The 25,114-nt window shown below is 42.0% G+C and overlaps 1 long non-coding RNA gene across 2 annotated transcripts; it reads left to right on the top strand.

The window, feature by feature from the left end:
• Window positions 1-5,627: 5,627 nt before the first annotated feature.
• On the top strand, window positions 5,628-25,114 carry LOC137326182 (uncharacterized). 2 transcript variants are annotated; one of them, XR_010964133.1, is made up of 5 exons: window positions 5,628-5,864; window positions 6,731-6,948; window positions 16,313-16,456; window positions 18,089-18,262; window positions 24,391-25,114. It is a non-coding gene; the product is annotated as an uncharacterized lncRNA (long non-coding RNA). The 2 variants fall into 2 exon arrangements; XR_010964134.1 differs by lacking the exons at window positions 5,628-5,864; window positions 6,731-6,948 and adding an exon at window positions 11,392-11,530.

The following is a 25,114-nucleotide window of genomic DNA, read 5'->3' as shown; positions in this document are numbered from 1 at the left end:
GCCAATCTAAATTACTGGTTTTCTATGAGGGCCTGACAAAAGGGCTTGATCGGGGTAAGCAGTGGATGTGATGTACTGGGATTTCAGTGAGGCGTTTAATGCACTTCCTCTGGAAAGGCTGGTGCTGAAACTAAAGAAAGAAATCTGGGGGGTCCTGATTGACAATAATTGAACCTATCACAACAACTCTCAGTGGCAGTGAGTAAAGCAAATCAGATGTTGGGATTTATTAAAAGGTCAATATTGAGCCGAAATAGTGAGGTAATCCTGCTACTTTATAAATCATTGTGCAACCACACTTACAATACTGTGTACATTTCTGGTTGCCACAGAACAAAAAGGATATTGCGGCAATTGAAAGGATACAGAAGTGGGCAACCAGAATGACTAAGAGGATGGAGGGATTGGCTTATGAGGAGCAATTATATAAATTTGGCATGGTCTCACTGGAAAAGAGGAGGTTGAGAGGTGATATGATAGCTGTTTTTAGGATTCCAAAGAGGCTAAATAATGTAGACCATGATAAGCTATTTCACATTGTCCGGAGCAGTAGAATCAGAGGACACAGCCTGCATTTGAAGGAAGGTAAATTCAAAACAATGGGCCAAATCTTCCTGGAAAAATAACGCCGTGTTAATGACACAAGCCGTTATTAATGTGAAAATCGGACAGCAAGTTCAGGGGATGAAGAAATACGCTGTGAGTAGCGAAACTCCAGAACTTGCTGGATTAATGTCGCTTTGCCATCTGCTTCGCACAAACGGCATCTCGCCCTTAGCTTCCCCGTTATTTTTAAGAACTTGCTAGATTTGTACATTAATTGGCCATTAATAATGTAAGTACCCTTTTAATGACGTGATAATTGTTATTGTAATGTCAACCAATCTCTCCAGCCCAGATAGGGAATGTTGAGTCTCATTCCTGCATGTAATAAATTGTTGTTAGAGATTTTAAAAATGTCAAAGTTTAAATTATAACATTTTTTTCTTACTTTTCCTTTCTGTCTTTTTTTTCTCTCTCTTAATCTAATGTTTCTTTCCCTCTCTTTATTTCTCTTTCTGCACCTGATTTGACTCTAATTCACCCTCCTTCTCTGTTGTTCCTCTGCTTCTTTCTCAATCCTTAAACCTCATTGGATAAGGAGATAGACTGTTGGTCCCGTCGCTCACTAAGGCCCTGTTGTCCTCGCCGTGCCGTTAACAGCTCACAGTTCCAGCAAGTTACAGCCCAAAAAAATTCCGAGCTGAAGGGTGCAGGAAAAAGTCTAACTAACAGCGCACACCGTGAGATGCCCCACTCCCACAAGATTCGGCCCAATTTTACGGAAACAATATTTCAGTGAGCGAGTGGTCAATCCAATTGAGGGAGCAGGAAATGAGGGAATGTGGATTGAGGGAATGTGGATTGAGGGAATGTGGATTGAGGGAGTGGGAATTGAGGGAGTGGGAATTGAGAGAGTGGAAATTGAGGGAGCAGGGATTGAGAAAAGGGGATTGAGGGTGCAAGGACTTGACAGAGGGAATTGAGGGAGAAGGGAGTGAAAGAGTTGGGATTAAAGGTTCAGGGATTGAGAAAGTGGGAAATGTGGGAGCAGCAGTTGAGAAAATGGGGAAATAAGAGAGGGGCAATGAGGGACTTGGGTTCTGTTGCTTTGAAAAAGAAATTGAAAAATTGGATTTTGAAACATGAATCCTGCGTGGATGGTGCTGCTCTCTGGACTAGCAATTTTCATAGAGAAAAATAACATTTCTGTTTTAAAATAAAAATTCTGTGGATTGTCAAAGCCAAGGAGGTAGGTGGTAAAAAAGCTACTGTAGTGCTATATTAACATGTAGGAATGGTAGCTATGTCTTAAGTGCTTAATGGAAGAAACAATCTGAATAGAAAAACCAAAAAAAACCTCAGAGTTGATAAGTGAAAACAGGATTTCCTTAGGCCTTTGGAAGTTTAAAGCAGGGGGAAATGAAGTGCAGCTGTAAAATGGATGCCAGTTTGATTTGTTTACGTTTTCTCCAGATTTTTCTCCACTCCCTCTCCTCCAGGGTTTTTGACTCCACATAGCCTCCTCCAGGAGGAAGGGCTGTAAACGAATGGGCGGCAGACACAAGCATTCTGATTATCTACCCTTTACTCCTACCTCCATGCGACTTCAGATAGCTAATGAATTGAATGGTGAATCATTAGTAAATTCCACCTTGCAAGACAGACACAACAACAACAACAACAACAACAACAACAACAACACACTTATATAGCACCTTTAAGGTAGTAAAATGTCCCAAGGCGCTTCCCAGGAGCGACTATCAAACAAAATTTGGCACCGAGTCACAGGAGGAGAGAGAGGTAGAGAGGCGGGAAGATTAGGGAGGGAATTCCAGAGCTTAGGCCTCGGCAGCTGAGGGCACGGCCTCCGGTGGTGAATCAAAGAAAATCGGGGATGCACAAGAGGCCAGAATTAGAGGAGTGCAGAGATCTTAGAGGGTTGTAGGACCGGAGGAGGTTACAGAGATAGGGAAGGGCGAGGCCATAGAGGGATTTGAAAACAAGGATGAGAATTTTAAAATCAGGGAGTTGCCGGACTGGGAGCCAACGTAGGTCAGCGAACACAGGGGTGATGGGTGAACGGGACTTGATGTGAATTAGGATACGGACAGCAGAGTTTTGGATATATACCACATATACCTAACATGGCAGCTAACTGCAATTCCTCTGGGATCTTTTAAACACATTCATTCTGGAAACAGTTAAAAGGAATATAATTTTCCCACAAAATTTCTCCTATTCACATAGTAATCTAATTGAAAGAAGCATTGACACTGCGGTGAAGTGCCTTGTAAGAGTTACTTTTATTTGATTGTAGGAGTCTGTACTGGTTGTACATAATGACATGATGATGTTATTGTATCTCCAATTATGTCCGGTGTTGCGAACTAATTGTACATTTTGCACATATGTCCACAACCAACCAGGAGGAGAAATGCAGAGCGTACATGAGCAGAAAAATACCTGTCAAAGGTGAGAGATCAGTTGAAATTATTATATCGCCTGGATTTGTAGCAGCATGCGCCTCCTACATGAAAATCGAGTACAACATGTTAAGAAATGTTTATAAGAACAGAGAACAGTTTGATATGGTTCTGTACATCTCTGCCATTGATTTGTACAACAAAGTAAAACTGTCCAATTTTCACCCAGTTTTCTTCCCCTCTCTAACAAAGGTCCATGTTAGAAGTCTGATTCCATAGGTCATTCGGCATGGTGCAAGCCTAAATGTGAGTGTCGGCAGGCTATTTAACCATGAAGGGAATCACAGCTGAGTGTGATCCTGTTCTCATCTATGTCCGCACATACACATGGGGTAATTTTGACTTTGGGTGATGGTATAAAACGGACAATATCGATTCAGCTGCCCATTCTACATCTCTCCTGATCTTACACTATCACCCAAAGACAAAATTACCTCCAAACACTTATTAACAAGATTGACTGGATAGTGTTCAGGAGGTGATTGCATTATAAGTCGTGAGAGTGACATGAGGGAGATGGCGTAGGATCAAACTGGTAAAAGAAAAATTTGGGACTGATGTCAGGAGGAAGTTCTTTGCACAAAGAACAATCAACAGTGTCAGATTGTTTTCCAAAATAGGCTTTTAATTCTGAACGGATAAGTTGAATTGCTTTCTTCATCTGTATTTATACCTTGTGATCTTGTGTGCTTCCTGGTCTGTCAGGCTCTATACCAAACCAAGTGATGCATTTACCCATTGAACCATCAGGGAGTGAAATTCTTGTCTCAGAAATGTAATCAGTGAAAAAAATCACATATATGCAAAATATTTCGAACTTCCAGTCTGTTGGATAGTCTCTTTGTTTTGTTTCTATTGATCAAACATTCCTTGTGTCTACGTACACACCCAAACACATGCTCAAACTCTTGTTATCTACAGTGCTGTTGAATCACGATTACACAGGACATTTCAGTGATTATGTTGACCCAGTATCACCTGCAGCTAACTATGTATTTCTAACAATATAAGAGACTGACACAGCTTTGAAACTGTGAGGAGTAAAGATCCATCCTATCTTTTCTATGTAATGCTAACTGTAGCATATTAATCCATTCCATGTTTTGGATCTGACACGTGCTGTAATATTTTGATCCATTCCATTTTTTGTGTCTAAAATTTGCTGTAATATTTGATCCATTCCATGTTTTGTTTCTGAAACTTGGTATAAATAGCTTGATCCATTCCATGTTTTATAGCTGACGCAATAGTATATTGATCCATTCCTTGTTTTGTATCTGACACTTGCTTTAATATATCGATCAAGTCCACAGGAGTGAATTTCACTTGGTAAGTTGCGCCGCTGTTACGCCAATGAAAAAAGATTTGCACCTGCCAGTGGTCTGGAGAGCTACTTGCAGGAGGGTTTCCTGGGTCAACTCATCTGCATATCCATTGAAGTAGTCATTGGCATAGATTGCATGCAAAACGGGGGTAATGTGCTGGAATGCATGGAAACTGGAGTGCAGCCTTTAAAAAAACAAACTTCTGCCTGCACAAGTCAGCGACAGCCTGGTAAGTAAGGATCACTCACTGGACTCTCAGATAACTTCACTGCAGGTCTCATCAATCCCTTCATCATACTTTTCAAAAATATCTTCAGCAGGACCTTCTGCAGCAATCAGCCAAACAAGGTGGGCAGGGCAATGGCACCCAGGCACAAAAGAAGAACGCCCAGCTTCCAGAATTAAAGAGGCACAGACATCTGGGTAGGGTTGCCAACTCTCCAGGATTATCCTGGAGTCTCCAGGAATTAAAGATTAATCTCCTGGACACTGCTGCAAGCAACCCAGGAAGAAAAATCATAGAGGCATTAAAAAAATGTGTTTTTTTTCATTTTCTTTGTACACTTTTGTTTATTAGTTTATAAAAATATTGGAGATGGAAAGAAAAAAGGCTGTTTGACTCGGCAGGGTGGGAGGTCATATGATGAAACCTCCAGGAATACGTCCAAGCAAAGTTGGCTGCCTTACTCCTGGATGCCCATACCAGCAAGCCTGCCAAGCCTAGACAGACGTGAGACTGGCATTGAGTGCCAACTCTCTCATCCACAGGACTGCAAACCAGTGCAGCAAGAAGTTCAATGATCTACTCAAAACAGGCAAGGTAACAATACTCTCCTTTTTCGTCCTTGCCCACCCTGGGCACCAGCACACTCTTCACACTCTTAAAGCAACACTTGGAATACTAACCTTTCATAATGCCCTCTGGTTAAGAGGGTTTAAACTCGACTTCATGCACCATGACTACCCAGCTCCCCTAACAATAACAACCCTAAAACCCCTTCTTTCACTGTCTGACACCCCCACGTCTCTTACTTCAGCTCTCCCATGCTACTTGGCAGGGTTGGAAACAATATGAGCCACACACCATGGCAATAGGATGCATTGGATTACATCACTAGACAGAATCAGGCCTCTACGGGAAGTGAATATTCGCACCAACACTTCAAATTGTTACAAAAAAATGCTTAACTACAATGAAAGCAGTGACACCCACAGTGTGTGGGCATTGCAGCATGAACTGTTAGACAGAATCATATTATTTCCTGAGGCAGGCACCGTTAAAGTACACAATTAAAATGTACATGGACTGGTGTGTTGGAAGCTTTGTCTCTTTTCTCCATTCTGAGCAGCCCAGCTGTGCCATCTTCAATTCCCTCTGGGTGGGTGAAACGAGTGGGACTGAGGGCGAAGTGAAAAATTCCCTGTGACCATGTCAGCGATAATAGCCGTGGTGCTACCTCGCATCCAGTACGGGATTGAGAGCTGTGCAAACCTCCTCTGCAACTTATTCGAGGTAATTGCTTTGCTTATTGCACAAACTTTGCTAACAGGATTATAGTGGTATTATTGCATTAATATAATACACAGACATTCTACACACATATTATGCATAATCTATTAAGGGATACGGAACCAAGGCGGGCAAATGGAGTTAAGATACAGATCAGCCGTGATCTAATTGAATGTCAGAATAGGCTTGAAGGGCCGAATGGCCTACTCTTGTTCCTATGTTCCTACATATAAATGCAATTTGTGTGCAAGTAAGGTATCAGCAACAGTTGTTCTCTCATTTAAGGAGGCAACGCAAAGGATTTTCTTTCAGGGAGGGATTGGCGATGGAAGTGGGTCAGATTGGGATTGCCACCTGCCAACCTGACCGGGAGCCATTTTTCTGAGTTAGGGTTAGTTTAATATGCAGAGAGGACTTCCAGCGATATCTCCAGTTGGGGTCCACCGCCTGGATCGGGAAGGATATCGAGGTGCTGCAGCCGGGCACTGGCTGCAGCATCCGAAATGGACCAGGCCAGTTTTAAAGGGGGTAGAAGCCCCTGACACAATCATCAGACACAAAATTTTGAATTGGCTTCGAATGAGCCCATCAGCTGAGCAACAGATAGTTGAAGGGTTTGGGAGAGGGAGAAAAAATCCTTCCTCTTGCCTTTCACTATCACAGTCCCCCTCTCGCCTTTTTCTTTTATGTCTTCCCCTTTGTCAGCAGTGCAGAGGTAGGAATGGAGGGCAATCAGCTGGAACCCTCAGCCCTGTCCCCTCATGGCAATGGGTGGGTAACTAACCTGTGTGGTAAATTTTGGTGGCCGATTTTAGGGACGTGGATTCGGCTGGAGGCCTCCCCTCATAATATTCCTTGATTCTCCACAGAAGGAAAATCTCTAACAAACACAAAAGAAAGAAGACAAATAAAATCAATGGGTTTGTGCTTCATTTTATCATTGTTAAACCAAGGCGAAGGTCCAAGGCCCGTACTGCGAGACATGACCAAGGTTGAAAGAGTAGGTGAGAACATGAGGTAAATCAAGAAGCAACAATTAGATCACGCCAAGCCTGAAGATTGTAGAAGGAAGTGAAGACTGAGGGAGGTAAGGAATTCTACAGATCTGAGGTTCAGGGAAGGAACGAGTTAGAGTGGGAGATGGTTTAATGGGCCTAGATTCCAGAGGATTCCTTTTGATTTTTGTTTCTAAATCGCAACAGTAGTGATTAGACCATCTGGGAGTTCATTTATGTAGGGATTTAATCTATCTAGATGACAGTGGAAAACTTGTGCAAACACCTGTCCCTTTTGTTCTCTTGGATTGGAGGTATGAAGAGCATTGTAACCCGAATGGTATGATGATCTCTCCTTTGTGTGCTTGGAATGAGGTGTGAATCTTTGAGACTTCGACTTTTGTCTTTTCTTTCAAATAGACAGACATATGGGAGATCCTAGCGACTCAGGCATTCCTCTGTAACAACACTGGTGACTGACTTTTAATGGTAAACACGCGTGAGAATTTTATTTTAAAAATATATATTTTACATTTTGGTAGGAGACTTATTTGATTCTTGTAAACATAACCCTGGCACAACTAGGAAGACATGAGGCTGATAGGAGGGTTAGGGGCAGCCATTTTGTTTTGGACAGCTGAAATTGGATTTTGATTCCACCAGCTTTTGTAGTATTGGGAAAGCAAAGGCAAAGTTACACCTTCTGACTTCAATCTTTCATTTCTTTAATTTTGTTCAGCTCCAAAAGGTTTAAAATAAAAATCAGGAAACAAATTATACATTCTTTTTTGCTCATTTGGCTCCCCCGTGTTATTTATAAACCATCTGAAATTGCGATGACCTCTTACAGCAGATATATTCCTTTAATCCTTTCCTTCATCTTACAATCTCTTCTTACTTGTTTTCTGTACATCTGGCACCTCCTTGATGCCCTCACCCCTGGATACAGCTTCGGTCCTTGAATGTCAAGTGCCAGCTTGGTTCGATTGGCCCCACTGTAACTCTTGAGTCATAATGTTAAGGGTTCAGGCCCCACTCCAGAATTTGAGGACACAATCTAGGCTGACACTCCAGTTCAATACCAAGGGAGTGCTGCACTGCCAGAGGTGCCATCTTTCCGATGAGATGTTAAAGTCTGCCTGTTCAGGTGGACGCAAAAGATCTGAGGCACTATTTTAAGAACAGTGGGGGGTGCCCCTAGGGTCCTGGCTAACATTCCGTCCTCAACCAACGGTGTCAAAAAAAACATTAACTGGTTATTCATTCGGTTGTTGTTCGTTGGACCTTACTATGTGCAAATTGGCTGTTGCGCTTGCTTACATAACACATGACTGCACTTTTAAAAAGTAATGCATTGGTTGTCAAGCGCTTTGGGATGTCCTGAGGATGTGATAAGGTGCTATATAAATGCAAGCTCCCTTATACTTCTTTCGAGACAGCATGCTGAGAAACCAGACTGTCCAATCTCAAACCAAATGGACGACAACCCGAAGTCACTCTCTTATTTACAGCGCATGTCCTTCGCAGGGCAGCTGCTGAAATTGTCCAGCATCTTGTGTTTTCTGCCCATGTGCTAAACAACATGGATAGGAAATCTCATAGAGGGCGATGCTAGCACAAAATGGAGGATGCTGGGAATGTTTTGATCAGTGGACCAAGAGCCTGATAAATAAATAGTGAATGAGGGGGACTCATCCCCACTTAACAGTACTTGGGCAACCATTCCTGCACAAGATAGCAGCCTTGGCTGTACACCAAAAATATGTTATATAGAAACTTTACAATTTAAATAGTACTATTCCTTAAAAGGTAATATCTAAAATAGCACCCTGCAGTTGAGAAACTCAAGCTTATCAGGCTTGAAATGAGGTGACTGAAAGGTGACCATATAAAGGTACACAAGATGGTAAACAGTGTAGAAAAGGTAAATCTCAAGCATGACTACACAAGAGGTTAAAACTAATGAAAGACACATTTAGGACTGATGTCAGGAAGTTCTTCTTTACACACAGAATGGGATGGACTTCTGAGTAGAGTAGTGAAGGGAAAAACTGTGGAATCATTTAACAAACTGTTGAATACCATGATGAGGGAATGTAGAGCCTTTCTAGAGGGGTGAGCCAAGATGGGCTGAAAGAACTTCATCATCTGTGTCTATCTTATGATTTATTAAACGCCAAGCCCACACCAGCACCGATTGCTTATTAGGCTGAATCTCGTGGATCTGAAAAGCCGCAAAGAAAATCCAGGCCTCGCGGGGCTCAGGAAATAACCTGGTCCATTGCGATAACTTTGGCCACTGTGGTCCCACAGGGGTTAACAGGCAGGGAGCAGGGGAGCCAGAGAACACGAGAGATTGCATGGGGGACTCTGCATGCTCAGCGAAACCTCAGATGTGGTCTGGCATCTAGTTCAGAAAAATCGAGCAAGTCAGAAGAGAAAAAAAAGTCAAAACTTCACATTATATTTTCTGGGGTTTTTTTTTCCGGGAAGAACAAAAAATATCTAAAAGAAAAGAAGCGAGGGAGCACCACTCTCCTGCGGACTAGCGTGTCTTTCCACATGCTTTTCAGAAAAGGTACTGTCCAGTTTAAAGAATCTGTTCCACCCTAACACCGGCCTGTAGTGTTTGCTGAAAAGCCCTTGCCGTGGCTCGAGGGTCTGGCTACAGTGAGGCTGCGTTTAACGTTTGCTTCTGTTTATTATTTGGCTGATATTCTGAAAACATTTTTTCTTCTCTCTCTCTCGTCTTCCTTGCGCTGGGTTTTTTTTTCATGTGGTCTTTATTAATCAAATGCCAGGCAGCTGTGTGATCTTATTCACTGTACCAAAATGAAACTAGTGTTTCAGAGCTAAATATAGGCACGTGCCACCCCAGAGACAGCTTCAAATCTAAATGTCGGACTGTGCGAGTGACAGATTTGCTGTATTTTCCTGATAATATCCTAAATTTTTGCTTTGTTGCATGAAATAACAGTTTTGTGAATGCACTGTAAAGGTTGTTCATCTTTTACTGGTATGGATTGTACTTGTCTGCTTAAGGATCACAAAATCTAGCTTCTGGGGTGTCTTTCCAGAAGCTTCTAAAATATTAACTGGACATCTGAATTTAAAAAAAAATAAACATTTTTGCCACTGCTTCCTATGTCTAATGATGTTAGGCGGCCCAACAACAACATTTTCAGCTCATTTTCATCAGTAGCAAATAGCTCAGATAGTCTCACCTCCTGTCTTATACCATTCTTGGCCTCCAACTCTGGCCTCTGTCAATTCTCCCCCCACTTCCTTCGCCCCACCATTGGTGGCCATGCCTTCAGCTGCCTAGGTCCTAAGCGCTGGAATTACTTCCCCAAACTTCTCCACCTCTCTTTGGTCCTTTAAGACCCACTTTAAAACCTACCTCTTTGACAAAGCCTGTCCTAATGGTCTCCTTCTTTGGCTCGGTGTCAATCCTTGACTGATTACGCCCCTGTGATGTGCCTTTGGACGTTTTGCTACATTAAAGGTGCTGTTTGAATGCAAATTGCTGTTGTTTTCTCTAGTTTTGGACTTCATAAATGCGTTCACCCTACCATGCCTACCGGTGACTGGACTGAACAAAGATGGCCCCTAACCTACTGATCTGGTTTGGATTTGAAACATGGGCCTGTAGGCCTCACTGATTGCACTGGCTGTTAATCACTTTTCTTTTCATCAGAAACAAAAGACTTTCATTCTGTCTATCTTAGCCCGAATTGAATGCAACTCCCAGAGGTAAGACACTGTTGTTGCAACCTACTTGTGCCACCCATTCCTTTAAATGATTTTCCCCCCCGTTGTTTGGTTAGGTTGGTGGGAAATACACCACTTGGTTGTACTATTGAACTGCGCAGATCGGGGTACATTCCAGGCCGCTCATTTTACACCCTGCTTGATCTTATTGACTTCAGAGGAAAATAAAATCGGGCTGGATTGTAAAACAGGCCGGGCGATCTGATCCCCTCAGTCCCGCCCAGTGGGTTAGGTTAAAATTAACCCCAGTGCCTCAGCTAGTTTCAGCTTAAAGGTGAAGAGATGATACTGAGCAGGAAAGAAAGGTGATATGAGCTGGGTGGGGGGCTTTGACAGTATGGTCAAGGTCAAAATGAGGGGTTTCAAGGAGGTTTTTGAAGGGAGGGAGGTAGGTAGCAAGTCTAAGTATTTAGGGGAAACAAATTTGGGGTTTGATGATGGAGACCTGGGACATACCAGAAATAACCGCTTACTAGAGGCTTCTTAGAGACAAGGAGAAAAAACTGACACAATGCCACCTTTGCTTCAACAAACACGCCCCCTACTGGCAAAGCAGTGCAGATGTGGGGCTGTCCACTCTTTGCTTGTGTGGCCTTCCAACGAAACTAGACTTAACCGTCGCCACCTGTCCGATTATTGACTGGACTGTCTACATGATTTCTAAAATGAAAACTGAACACTAAAATCTGATTTTTAAAATAAATGTCTATTTTCCCTTCTTCTATGTGTTGTGAAGGCGTTCAATATTAATAACATTTAGGATTTCAAAAAAATGTTTTCATCAGTAAAGAAGCCGCCTCCTTCTAAACTGCTCTCTGCCTGATTTTGGCCTTGACACTATCTGGATTTTATTGAGGCAGCAGCCATTGAGAGGAAAGACGAAGCTGAAAGTTAACTTGAAAGGTAAATCATGTATTGCAGTCGTATTGTATTATTTCAGTAGCTGATGACAGAGATGACGGAACAATGTTGGATCTGAGCTGAGCTGAATCCAAGTTTCTATCCAAGCCAAGTTTGAAATTCATTGTTGCAGACTTGCCGAGTTTTCCACTATTATTGCTGGAAAAATATCTCTTTCTTTGAAAGTCGGCACAGCTCAGCCACGTGTATCTCCATGGGTTTGCAATCAGTCTCAGTCTGTGTGTTTATAAAATCTCACCCTGGTAGTGCAGGGAACTCGCCTCCTTAATTAAGCTCAATGGTAAAGTAAAAATCTGGCTCAACTCCAAGTTTCCATTCCAATATTGAAACCAGCCTGAACCAAGTAACACTCAGTTTGTATTTGGTTATAATAACTTCCTGTCCCTCACCCCCTTCCCCTCCCTCTACTCTACTCTTTGTCTTTAAAAAGTGAATAAAATTGAATTTAAGGTCTGAAAGCCATGCTCATTCTTGGATTCTGTTTCAGAATGTTCTACCAGAGTGAAGGCTTGATAGATTTACAGAGAATCTACAGCACAGAAACAGGCCATTTGGCCCAACTAGCTTCTTACTGTGCAAACCACCATTTTGAAGTCTTAATGAATGTCTGTTTCCCATGACTGCTTCATGGGAAACAGACATTCGCTTCCATATTCCTGCTTTTATTGTCAGATGACCTGCACGTTGATGAAATGGATGTCCTTATAGTTCATGAAAGATGATGGAAAGATTTTTCCTATGATATGCCAGGGTAGGGCTGCCTTGACCTGTAGATATATCTTTGTGGATAAAGCTGGATGCAGGTAGTCTGATAGAGTGGTGCATTGATTCACCATATACCTCATTATCCAAATAACATAAAATAGAGGAGTCCCCATTGGAATGCCCATTATCAAAATTAAGAATTGCAGCAACTAAAAATCTGGCAATTACCTCCAAAAATAACCCAAAGAATATCATTGAAAATAACCAAGCACACATCTAAAATAAATTTCATATTCAGATATTGCTCTTCTAAAGCAGTGGATTCCCCTTTAAGTGCTGATTTCCCGTCAGTCCAGAAATTGTTTGCTTCCAAGGCTCATTCTATACAGGCAAACTCATGACACATCCCTAGTAAACATAATAGGAAATTATACGAGCGCTCATAAGCATCAAATTGCAATATATTATAATATTAAAATCAATCTCTAGCCTCTGTTTGGTGAGAGGCCTGCCGTGGCCCAATCAGAAGTTTGGGTATGACGCAGTTTGGGTGGAGATTGATTGCTGTATTGAAAGCTATATTACGATATAGCCTGAAGAAGATGACCTGATTTGGCACCTTTGGGGAAATTTTACAGTCTCCAATGCTTGTGGTACTTGAATAAAACAGACACTGGAGGATCGGAGAGCTAGACTGATGTCAATCTCACAGCATCTCCACCCAAACTGCGTCATACCCAAACTTCTGATTGGGACCTATGGCAGGCCTCTCAACAAACAGAGGCTAGAGATTGATTTTAATATTATAATATATTGCAATTTGATGCTTATGAGCGCTCGTGTAATTTCCTATTATGTTTACTAGGGATGTGTCATGAGTTTGCCTGTATAGAATGAGCCTTGGAAGCAGGCAATTTCTTGACTGACGGGAAATCAGCACTTAAAGGGGAATCCACTGTTTTTGAAGATGGGCTGCATGGCCCTATTTTAGATGTGTGCTTGGTTATTTTCAATGATATTCTTTGGGTTATTTTTGGAGGTAATTGCCAGATTTTTAATTGCTGCAATTCTAATTTTATGTTATTTGGATAACGAGGTATATGGTGAATCAATGCACCATACTATCAGACTACCTGCATCTAGCTTTATCCACAAAGATATATCTACAGGTCAAGGCACATCATAGGAAAAATCCTTCCATCATCTTTCATGAACTATAAGGACATCCATTTCATCAACATGCAGGTCATCTGACAATAAAAGCAGGATTATGGAAGGGAATGTCTGTTTCCCATGAAGCAGTCATGATACCTTCATTTTAAGGCAATTCACAGTGCCAGGATTATTTGACAGAGGAAGACGGAGGAAGCTCTTAGATGATTTAGGATATCCTTTTTAGCCTTGTCTCCTCAATTTCTGAGACAGTCGTGAACAGCAGAAGAGTGGAAATACAATCAGGCCCATGCAGCCCATCTGGATTATTGCCGAATACATGAATGAGCATAAGCATGGAGCGGGATGACAACCATCTGGCAAGAACAGAGCAAGACGAAGATGGGAAGCCAGAAGAGAGTCTTGCTGAACTAACATTGCAGGTAGCAAGAACCATATGGCAGGCTCTCACTGACAAGTGCCCCATCCACCCAATGCATTGAGTCCTACACATATGCACAACACAGTGGTCAAATTCACCCTCACCAACATTGATCTCTGCATTAACTCACCTGCCATGGATTTCATTCCTTTCATCTGCTATTTCACCACACCAAAGAAAGTTCTCTGGACGTAGTTGCTATAGTGGAATAGAGAGTTGGGGGGGGCGAGGCTGGGCGGAGGGGCTGGATATGGCATGGCCTGAGAGGTATCAGCTTCAATCATACCTTCTCCAACCATGCCCTGGTTGCTGCTGTGCACTCTGTCTGAAGGTCCAGTGATCTTCACAAGGCAAGGTTTACGGAGAGCAATGAAGTCAGTGCAGCCCTGCATAATGGCTCTCTCCAACTGACCTCCCAGCATGTCGAAACCAGACATGGCAGCGTCTAGCAGAATACAACTCAAGGTCTCGAAAGCAGCACTCTGCTCATTCACATGAGGTACTCAGACTGGCTTTAGGACCCGTGACACTGGGTCTTTGCTTCAGATGGCCCTGGAGCTGCCACTCACTACAGATTCACTGCAGTTCTGCTAAACAACTGCACAGATGCAGCTAGTAGACATCTCCACAGTCTGCACGTGAGTGCTTGGCACACTCTTGAATGACTGGAGAAAATGACATTGTTCAGATAGCATCCTGCATTTAAATGCAGGCCCTATAAGTTACATATCTGCAACTGAGGGAGTCCTCCAGCCAGCAGGCTCCAGCTCTCCCTTTGCTTCACCTGGTGTGCCCACCTCAGTTTCCGGGGATAAATGTACCTGTGCTGGAGCTTGCAACAGGTGGACTGAGTGCTGTAGGTGCTAGCTTTGTAGGTGCTACTCAAGCCACCAGCTTCTTCTTTGACTGTGCCTTCTATGGAAACAGAAGAACAAAATATATTGGAATGGTGGCAGAAATTCATCTTCAACCCTGAGTTTACATCGCTACTAGCGTTTGTCCTGTTTTCTTTTCTTTACTGAATGCATGTGAGGGAGAATGAACGAGGGATTGAGCAAGAGTGAATGTGTGAGTAAGAAGGACAACAGGATAAAGTTTGTACTAGTCTTGAGCTTAGGGGAATTTTCCAGTTTCACCATGGCGCACTCCCTCCATGTTCTCAGGTGCTAACAAGTCCGGCATGGTCAGTTCATACTGACTGAGCGGTGTAAAATGAAGGACCCTCCTCTGGTTCTGCTCTGTTCTTCCTGTTATGTACTGCTTTTTCTGCAAGAAGAGAAGTAGTGGTTAGATGTTGAAAGTTTAAAGAGCTCATAGATGAGTGAAAACCAAATGGTCACCCTGGCACTTTAGTGGAATTCAAACCTCATTTTAAAGCCTTATATTTTGTCTTTATTTATATATAACGCTTTGAGTTTATGTTATTATTTACAGCTAAATAGCGAAACTTATAGCAATTTGGAAAGCAGAGAAGCAGAGTCTCATTCTCTGCAGTACAGACTGAGGAGCTGGGAAATGCATAGCTGAGATGGCCAAGTGCCATCCCTGAGAAAATAGTGTAATTACAGTGTGACAAGTTTGCATAGACAGTTTCTATAACAAATATGGACATTAGAATTGATAATGGATGTCCACAAATCAAAGATATTTTTAATTTATTATACTAGCCAATCTCTCATGGCAATTCAAGGAGTCAAGACCATATGTAGTCTCGAAATGAAAGGGATTAGAGATGTGGGGATAACTGGACCAGGGTGTGAAGTCCACATTTTAAAGTCATACATCTGTCCTTAGCTTTATATTTCCATTATAAATTCTAATTCACATTTATAATGGCAATGCCGAGATAAACTTGTCAAGCCAGTGGTGGTGCTGCAACATCCCCACTGGGGGAGGGTGTAATTACAGTGTGACAAGTTTACAGAAGAAATGTCCTTAGTAAATGTGTACATAAAGATTTATCATGGAAAAAGTTAACAGGAAGTGCTGACAGACACAAGATTTTTAATATTTAATATATAAATGATATAGGAGTACACTTCCTGTCCATCACATTTCAGGTGTCATACACTGTCTAATGCAAATTTCTGTGTCACACTTTAAAAAGAAAAAAGTATAAAGAGACAAAGGCAATCATTTGGAATATACGGAAAAATTCTCCAGGAACAGGGCATACCAGAACCTCAATGTCCGCAGGCTCTTAATTGACCTTCTCATGATCAAAGCCAGGGTTTTGATGTCTAGTTATGTTTCGTAAATCAGGGTTCTGATGAAAGGTCATCGACCTGAAACATTACTGTTTCTCTCTCCACAGATGCTGCCTGACCTGCTGAGTGTTTTCCAGCATTTTCTGTTTTTATTTCAGATTTCCGGCATCCGCAGTATTTTGCTCATGTTCTAATGTCCAGCCTGAATACCAATTTGATCTTTGAATGAACTCACTCTGTGTTTATTTTTAACACCAGTTGGATTTTGTAGCAGTTCAGTTTCAGAGGTCCGGAATTAGCCAAGTTTTCGACCGTTACTCCTTGGCTACTCTCACTAGGGTTTAACCCGCCAGCCGAGGCGAGGTCCCGGGTGTGGCGCTTGGAGCCACTAATGAGAGCTGGGTAAGTCGTCAGGACCAACTGCTAGTAAATCCACCCTTCTTGGGTGCCGTTGTTTGCCAGACAGAGGTGCTACCTTTAGGGCTCACCCCATAGACACCTTGGACCTCATTGTCACTGCTGAGGTGACGGACAGGAAATTGGTAGTAGTAGTAGATTTTGTAGCCTTAAAGGACACACACCTACCATTTAGCAACAGAATAATACATTAGGGGAGAATTTGTTAGGTTTGCGCCCAGGCACACTGGCACAGCGAATATCGACAAATAGGGCAGGTTGGAGTGTACACCTGTAAAGTGACTTACTCAGTTTTCCTCCATTTAAATATAAGATAATCACAAATAAATCCAATAGGGAATTCAAGGGAAGCTTCTTTACCCAGAGAGTGGTTAGAATGTGGAACTCACTACCACATGGAGTAGTTGAGTCGACTAGCATAGGTGCATTTAAGGGGAAGCTAGATAAACACGTGAGGGAGCAAGGAAAAGAAGGATATGTTGATGCAGTTAGATGAAAACAGGTGGGAGGAGGCTCGTGTGGAGAATAAACACCGGCATGGACCTGTTGGGCCGAATGGCCTGTTTCTGTGCTGTGCATTCTATGTAATTCTATATAAAATTAATAGAGGAAAATGGGGTCGGTTTCTTTACAGCCGCGTGTTCTAACCCACTCAATTTCCTGGTATTCACTGTGCCCTGATGATCCCGTGTTCCTGGATGCTGACCCAGGAAAATCTCCCCTGTTGCATTTTAGCATGGTCAGGTCCTTATGGGAAACAATGCACTGTCTGACTTACCATGAGCAGCATTGCAGGAAATTCACTAGTTATATGAAGAAAGTCTTGCATGTAGTGTGCAATACATTCCAAATGTGTCTGTAGCACTAAAATTCTATCACGTTTTCCTGATTGGCTCAAGTTGCACAAGAACCATTCATTGAAAACTTTTAACACTCACTTCAATTTCACTGAGCAAACCTCTTACAAACGTCTTTCCAAAAAACAGCTCACCAACCTCTGATCTCTCTTTCTATGTATAATATATTCTGAATTTACACTGTATCCTGCAACTCATCACAAGTGGTGGGAGATTACAGTAGTATTTATAATATATTAGAAGTCTTGCATAAAGTGCACACTTCCTGCAAATGTCACCTCTTCCCTGTCAAACTTTATTGATAACACCCTTATTGCTATAAAACAGTGTACCCTTCAATTTACCATGAGCAATGCCATGGAAGATTTGCTAATGTACTGTATAAAACAAACAAATACATGGAATAACTTCCAGGCTGTTATCTCCTCTCAAAATGCAGATGAAAGTCAGAAGCTACGAGTGCTTCACTCTGTTGGCTTATAACGTTATCTAAATGCCTTGATCAGATTAATACTTTGTTATCACACCTGGGTGTTTATGATTCTCTGTATAATATAATTTCCCGGTATCAAGTACAGATCATTTTTCAATGAACCAGCAGTAGCGATACCTCAATTGTTAATTTTTAAACTTTGAACATCACCATAGCTTACGACATAGACTGTGTTGACTATCAGAATCAGATATTACAACTGCAGCCTGTACAAGAAACAGAGCCAAATCAAACAGAAGCCATTAAAATGTTATATATATATAACAGGTACAGCGGAATTAATTCAAGTCTTCAACCAAATCTAATCGATATCCCAGGAGGGCAGGTGGGATGGACGGCGGGAAGTCCTACCTCGGTCAGGAATGCCAAGCTGCATCACTGGGCTGCACAGTTGAGTACTCAGCCTATCTGCAACCACTAAAATGGCAGACGTCTGGTGAGGTAATGAACAATTGCTCCCTGTGCCGCCAGAGGCATTGGCATCACTTCACTTTTATATAAGGACTTGAAGGGACTTGCATTTATATAGCGCCTTTCATGACCTCAGGACGTCCCAAAGCGCTTTACAGCCAATGAAATATTGTGTGAGCCAATGAAATGACTGCATCGTTTCCGAGATTGGGACAGCTGCTGGCAGGCGTGCCCTAGTTTAAACCAGTATTAGATAAGATATTGAGCCTGGAGGGGTGCGGGCAGTGAATTAACAGCCACAGCTGATATTACAAGATGTATCCTGGATAATAAGTGTACGTTCAGTGAAGGTGTTACGTTGATTCTCGATACTGTCCCAGAAAGTACAATGTGCGTGGATTAAAGGGGCAGTGTCAGTTGGTGAGACACCTAAGTAGTTTTGTAATGATGTAACAATGCACAATAATGGGACTAATCGTTGTGTCATCTCTTCTGCGGCAAGCATTCAGACTTCAAATTTTCTTCAAAAGCATATAAATCGCATGTTGCTTAAGTTCATTAGGCAGCAGATAAAACTCACAGTGCAAAAACAAACTTCTCTTGACAGCCAATATGGAGGCGTCTGAGGGGGCTTTTCAGAGTCAGTATTTACAGGAACCTGCCCCAAAAAACTCCCCAGTATGCATGGCACACCAGTCATGTTTTCAGCACTGCGTTTTGTGGAGTTAACCCTTCTGTATGTAAGAATGTCCATGACACAGGAATCCTGCTCAACTCCTAGCGGCGCTAAAAATCACCAATACAATGAACCTCAAGAAGCACATTATATTTTTTTTTCAAAAACTTACCTTCAAAAACAAGACATGCAACTGGCCCTTTGCCAGGCCTTTTATTTGCGATCTGTGACAGCTGTGCTGACCCCATTTCCCTCACATCCCGTGATACAGCTTCAAACATGACAGGCTCTCTGCTCTGTCCATTACTGTACCTGACCCCAAGATAACCTCTGAACACAGTTGGACTGGCTGAAATGAAGACATGCGACCATAATATCGTTACATTTACACGAGCCAGTACATCTTAATCAGCAGAAAAATTACGGATCTTGTTGATTCCTTCCTGCTCAATTTACTTACATTGGCTTCAAATCAATTTTAAGCAGGGTATGCCATTTTGAATATGGGTGACAGGCTGATTGGACTGTAGCTGCACATTCACGTCCCTTCAGACTGACAGCCATTCCCTTCACAACAGACCAGAGCAGCAACAGGACAATATGAGGCAATCTGAGATAAAGCAGGACTGGCTGGATTAGGATGGCATCAGACTAATTATAATTTAAAAAGAGAATAAATCATTCTTCCAAACCAACTTCTGAAGGAATGAGATACAATTTATAAAATCATATCAAATAGATTAAAATTAAACTTTTCAATTTGTTGATATTGGCTGTGCCCTAAATTTTTATGCCACTTAATTACTCACCATTGTGCCCCACAGACCAAGCATAAACATTTACTAGGCAAAACAAAACACTGACCTACTCATTACCATCGCTAAGTTAAAAACCTATTTATTTGTCATTTCAATTCACAAAAAGCATTCGCTCCGAGCTCAGTTACAAGTGAATTTTGAATCCATCCACCTTTTGGCTCTTGTGTTGGATGTGCTGGCTGGAATGTGGTGGTTTGGGTCGGAGAGGAATTTTCCCGAGTATTTTTTTCCCTTATTAGCCCTGGGTTTTTCTCTGTCTTTTTTGCCTCTCCCAGGAGATTACATGGTTGCAGGGAGCGGGGGGTGAGAGGGGGTGAGGGGGCTGGGGAGAGGGAGGGAGGGAGGGACGAAGTGTTTGCCCCTGATGCTCCATTATGGTGTGGGACATGTTTGATGGACCAGCTGGTCTTTTCCTGCCCTTCAGTTTTGTATGTTCATATGAGGGAGCAGTGTGCAGAGCGGGCCTCACCAAGCTGCTTGGCCTATGAAATTCAAACAGCCAAACCCAAGACTGTAAGTTCAAATAGAAACTCTTTCACCAGGGTTCTGTGGGTTCAGACAGCCAGTGAGTGGTAGTTTGGGCAACTTCAGACCTCTACTTTAAAACTTAAGTCCATTTATTTTTATGTGGGAACAAATCTGTGGAATCATTTATTCTTAAGGCATAGAGAATATTCTTATGATGTGTGGAATCATTTAATCTTAAGGCATAGAGAATATTCTTGTAGCAAAAGAATTTGATGCAGATAAAAATAAAAGGTGTTCACTCTCAAAGATGCAAAATGATTTGAAAAATTATGACCGGAATGACCAAAGTGTCTAAAAAAAAAGGGTTATTAAAAAAATACTGCAAATATCAATGAGATGATGAGCCTGATATTTGATAAATAGTACAAACAACTTTGTTAACATGCCAGTTTGGTTAGGTAGTAGCATTCTGAATCAGAAGGTTATGGGTTCAACCCCACTACGAACATGAGTACATAATCTTAGCTGACACTCAGTTCATGAGGGAGTGCTGCATTGGTGGAGCTGCAGTCCTGTGGGGTCAGTTGTTAAAGACTGACGTCCAGTCTGCCTATACAAGTGGATGTAAAAGATCCCATGACAGTACTTGTCAATACAGAAGCTGTCCTGGCCAACAATTTTCCTTAATTAGTACGGTGAAAAGTGTAAATCACCCCTTAAAGAGATAGGCAGATTGAATCCGATGCGTTTCTCATCCCTAGAATCTGGGGAAGAAATGGTATAAGGACTACCGGAGCAATAATATTGGGATGAGGAGAGTGTAGATCCAGACCGGATAATCAGACATCAGCTGGGCAGATCAGGCTGCCCAGAATGAGTCCTGTTCAAGTTGTGTAAGATTAATACTTTTTTAAATGGCGTAATTGTGTGTTGTTACTGCAGATCCCCAGAAATGCAGAGACCAATGGCTGCTGAGTGGGATAAGTGGTGAAAAACAAGCTTTTGAAACGGACACTAACATAATAATTTAGTGAAGGGAGCGGAAGAGTCCAGGTTGCTGGTGGCCACTGTCCTAAAGTGAAGCTGAGGCAAGTTTTCACTTTGTCGTTAATAAGGAAATATTTTCTGGTTGTATTTTGGCACCCAACTCGATGGGCTTTGAACAGTATAGACCGGGGTAAATGATATCAATTTGGTGGAGTTTGGCCTGAGGTCTATATTGCGTGTCACAGCTATGTCAGGATCAGTTCAGCAATTAAAGCATTTCAGGTTTTGGAAACAATCTGGAATTTCCTAATGCTCGAGGATGCATAAAGAGGTATACAAGAAGGTCATGGGTTCAAGTCCCACTGCAGGACTTGAGCACGTAATCCAGGCTGACACCTCAGCACAGCACTGAGAGAGCATTGGGAGAGGCTGTCTTTCAGATCAGATGTTAAAACGAGGGCCCGTGTACCCTCTCAGGTGGGCGTAAAAGATCCCATTGCACATTTTGAAGAAGAGCAAGGGAGTTCCTGCTCAATATTTATCCCTCAACTAACATCACTAAAACAGATTATCTGGTCATTTATCTCATTGCTGTTTGTGGGGCCTTGCTGTGTGCAAATTGGCTGTTGCATTGCCCTACATAACAACAGTGACTACACTTCAAAAATATTTCATTGCTTGTGAAGTGCTTTGGGATTATGGTGGATCTGCTGTGTATTTCCAACATTTTCTGTTTTATTTCAGATTTTCAGCATTTACTGTTTTTTGTAATTGATAAAAGAAAGGTGCTCTTTTACATTCGCAATCCCTGGGCAGTTTAGGGCTGGTCAACATCTTCCATTTGGAAGTATCAGGAACTTCTGCAGGAATTTACAGTGTACACTGAACACCTACGTGCTATCGAAGAGGGGAATATGAATAGAAATTTATGTCAAACTGGCAAGGAAACAGTTAAACAGCTGGATGGATTCTCATGGATACCGGAAAAGGACATCATAATTGTTCCCATAATCAGCTCACTTTAACAGATTAGCATTTGCAAAGGTGGAAATGGCGATTGGTACAGAATGCAAAAACTGCACACTTAACTGAAAATGACCCTTATTATTACACACTTAACAGAACAGGTGTCCACAGAAATGAACAGAGGAAATTTTGGTTGCAAGAAAACATATATAATGCACTTAAACAGGCTGTACACTTGACAAGTGCGATGCTTGGCGCACCAAATGGGTCTACTTAAAGTTAGGTATTACCTTTTTAAGAAGGGGTGACGTACGGTTCTACTGAATGACATGTGGGTCTCTCAAGTCTAAAGTTTGTTCGGGTGTGTGTCACTGTGTAAAACTAGTGCCCTCTTTTGTCAGCACTTAAGTCTACAGTGTACACTTTAAGGACTAGGGACTGATTCACGAAAGGAAAAGTAACCGCTTTGGTGCAAGGGAGCATATGAATACCAATACATAGGGTACACTATAAATAACCACTGCACACTGCTAGACAAGAACAACAACAGGAATTCTGCTTCGTAGTTTCTGAAAGGCCACAGAAAAGCAAAGTGTTAGAATTGAATTGTAACACGTATTGAAAGAAAAAAAAATCCTTCCCCTCTCGTTTCTGAGCTAGCTATGTGATTGCAGCTAGTTTAACATCCTGTGGATGCTCACTGCAAGTTCATGTTACTATGCAGGAGTCTGCTGGTTTTAAACAGCAGTGTTGCTTGATCATGCTGTTCTATAGTTGTGGTGTGCTCCAATAGTGAGTGTCACTGTCATTACCCCTTCGAAAATTTTAGTTACGAAGAATTATTAATATTTTTTTCTCTACTGTTTTTTTTCTTTCAAAGTAGTGCTGCTTATTCTTTAGCTAAGGTATTGCAAATTCCAATGTGTCTATTCGTTCACTCAACCTCATGTGGGGCTCAGTAATTCAGCAAGCTCTTTCCCAATCAATAATATCAGTGAATCCTGTTAACCGAAAATATTAATACAAACCTCCCCCAGAACTCAGAAACAAAAAGATATTAAACTGTACGATCTTTTTTTGTAACTGTAAACCTTGAGACTCTTTCACTTACATTTAATGGACGCAAGGGAGAAGTATGGTCGTTCCAATGTAAAGTACTCCTCCCATCCAATTAGCATCAAAATGTCATTTGTTTTTTTTAACTCCTTATGTTGTAGGAGATATTGGATTGTGAATTTGTTTCGTGGTGCCCCTGGAGACTTAGCTCACCAAAGTTACTATCTCCTTTAACATAAATTCAATCTGAGCTTGTTCAGAAAGAACTTGTCGTTTGATAGGCCATTTTTCTATCACCTCTAATCTTTCTGTTGCAACCTTTCTTGCCTCTCTCTATTTTATCGATACTACCAAGATTATGGCTTCTCTGATTCTCCTCTTCCTTTCTTCCTAAATTCCAAATACTCTAGGCGTTATGGTATTGAACTAGGAACACAGAAGTCAGGGGGTCATATTCCCGTCTTAGCAAGCTGTGAAATTGAATTCAATAAAAATCTGACATTTTGTGCTGGCATGAGAAAAAATAACCATGAATATAACAGATTGTTGTGAAAACCCAACTGGTTCACTGATGTCCTTCAGGGAGGGTAACCAGCCACTCCATGTGATTCCAGTCCCACACTACGTAGTTGACTCTCGGGGCAACTGGGGATGGGTAATAAATGCTGCCTCACCGGCACGGCCCATATCCCAAGAACAAATTATTAAGAAACAACCCTATTCAATCTTCCCCATCCTTGTATCCTCACTGTGTTGAAATCAGAACTCTCTGCACTGTCTCTAACTGTTGTTTGCCCAAGATTCTAAAATGATGGAATTCCTTGCTTCCCTCCATCTTCCCATCCTACAATCTACCAGATATCAAAACCAAAGATTGGCATCACCTAACTTACTTCTTGATTTATCCCACCTTCTCTTTTCAACTTTGCTGCTGACCCTTCATCCCGGTTGTTCAATATAAAAGAGGAAAAAAATGTGCAAGGGAATTGCATTAATAAATGCATCAACGACAGAAAATAACCAGAGCTCATTCTCGATTATTGGGGAGCAGTGATTTATTGAAAGTGATCACAGGTCTGTAATATAATCAAGGGCTTCAGGTGACACTACAAACCATGAGCTTGAAGCTGGCATCATTTGACAAATGTTATTTTACCCCCTCTAATTTACTCCCCTCCTCTCTGCAGGCATTCAGTTATACTAGGGTACAGAGCCACAGGCAACAACTACTCTCCAGTACTTCACCTGGTTGGTCGTTATTCACATGTGGGCCTTGTTGGCCAGGGGCTGCAGTAACCTGAGACATCAACTGCTGACACACAGGCAAGAGCAACTTTTGAACTGAAGTAACCTGAGTTCAGTCGCTGGCCTGAGCTGCTGGAACCGGTTTGAATTAGCTAAGTTTTGTGAAAGACAAAGGAGATGTGATAAGACACAAGTCCTTATTTAGAAAAGGAGTAATGAGGTAATTCTACCTAAGTCCTTGGGACAGAGCCAATGAGGAGAAGACACAAACTAGGCAAGCAAGCCTAAACCAAAGGGAGAGAGACAGCACACCTTGAAGAGATAAGATTCGGAATAAGAATGAAGAATCTGGGGTGTGGAGCCAGAGCGAAGACTTCGGGGACCAACCATCGCGGAAGTGGAAGAACCTACGTCAGGGACGTAGAGACGACGTCGAAAGAGAGAGAGAACGGAACGCCTGGTCAGCGTCAGCTCTCCTTTTCGGGTATTATCCTTTATATTCTGTGACCACTCAGGGAATGTCAGAGAAACCTAGTGGGTGTGCGTTTAGATCCTAGTTTGGGTATAAAACTGTATAACCTGGTGCAAACTGCATGTCTATATCTAACCAGACGTATAAGCTATATGTATATGATCTAACAACGCGAATAAAGCGAATTGAGAGTT

This window comes from Heptranchias perlo, chromosome 10 (assembly GCF_035084215.1).
Source record: "Heptranchias perlo isolate sHepPer1 chromosome 10, sHepPer1.hap1, whole genome shotgun sequence".
NCBI classification, from domain to species: domain Eukaryota; kingdom Metazoa; phylum Chordata; class Chondrichthyes; order Hexanchiformes; family Hexanchidae; genus Heptranchias; species Heptranchias perlo.
Note: the sequence above shows the minus strand (reverse complement) of the source record. Positions and strands in the feature narration are given on the sequence as shown.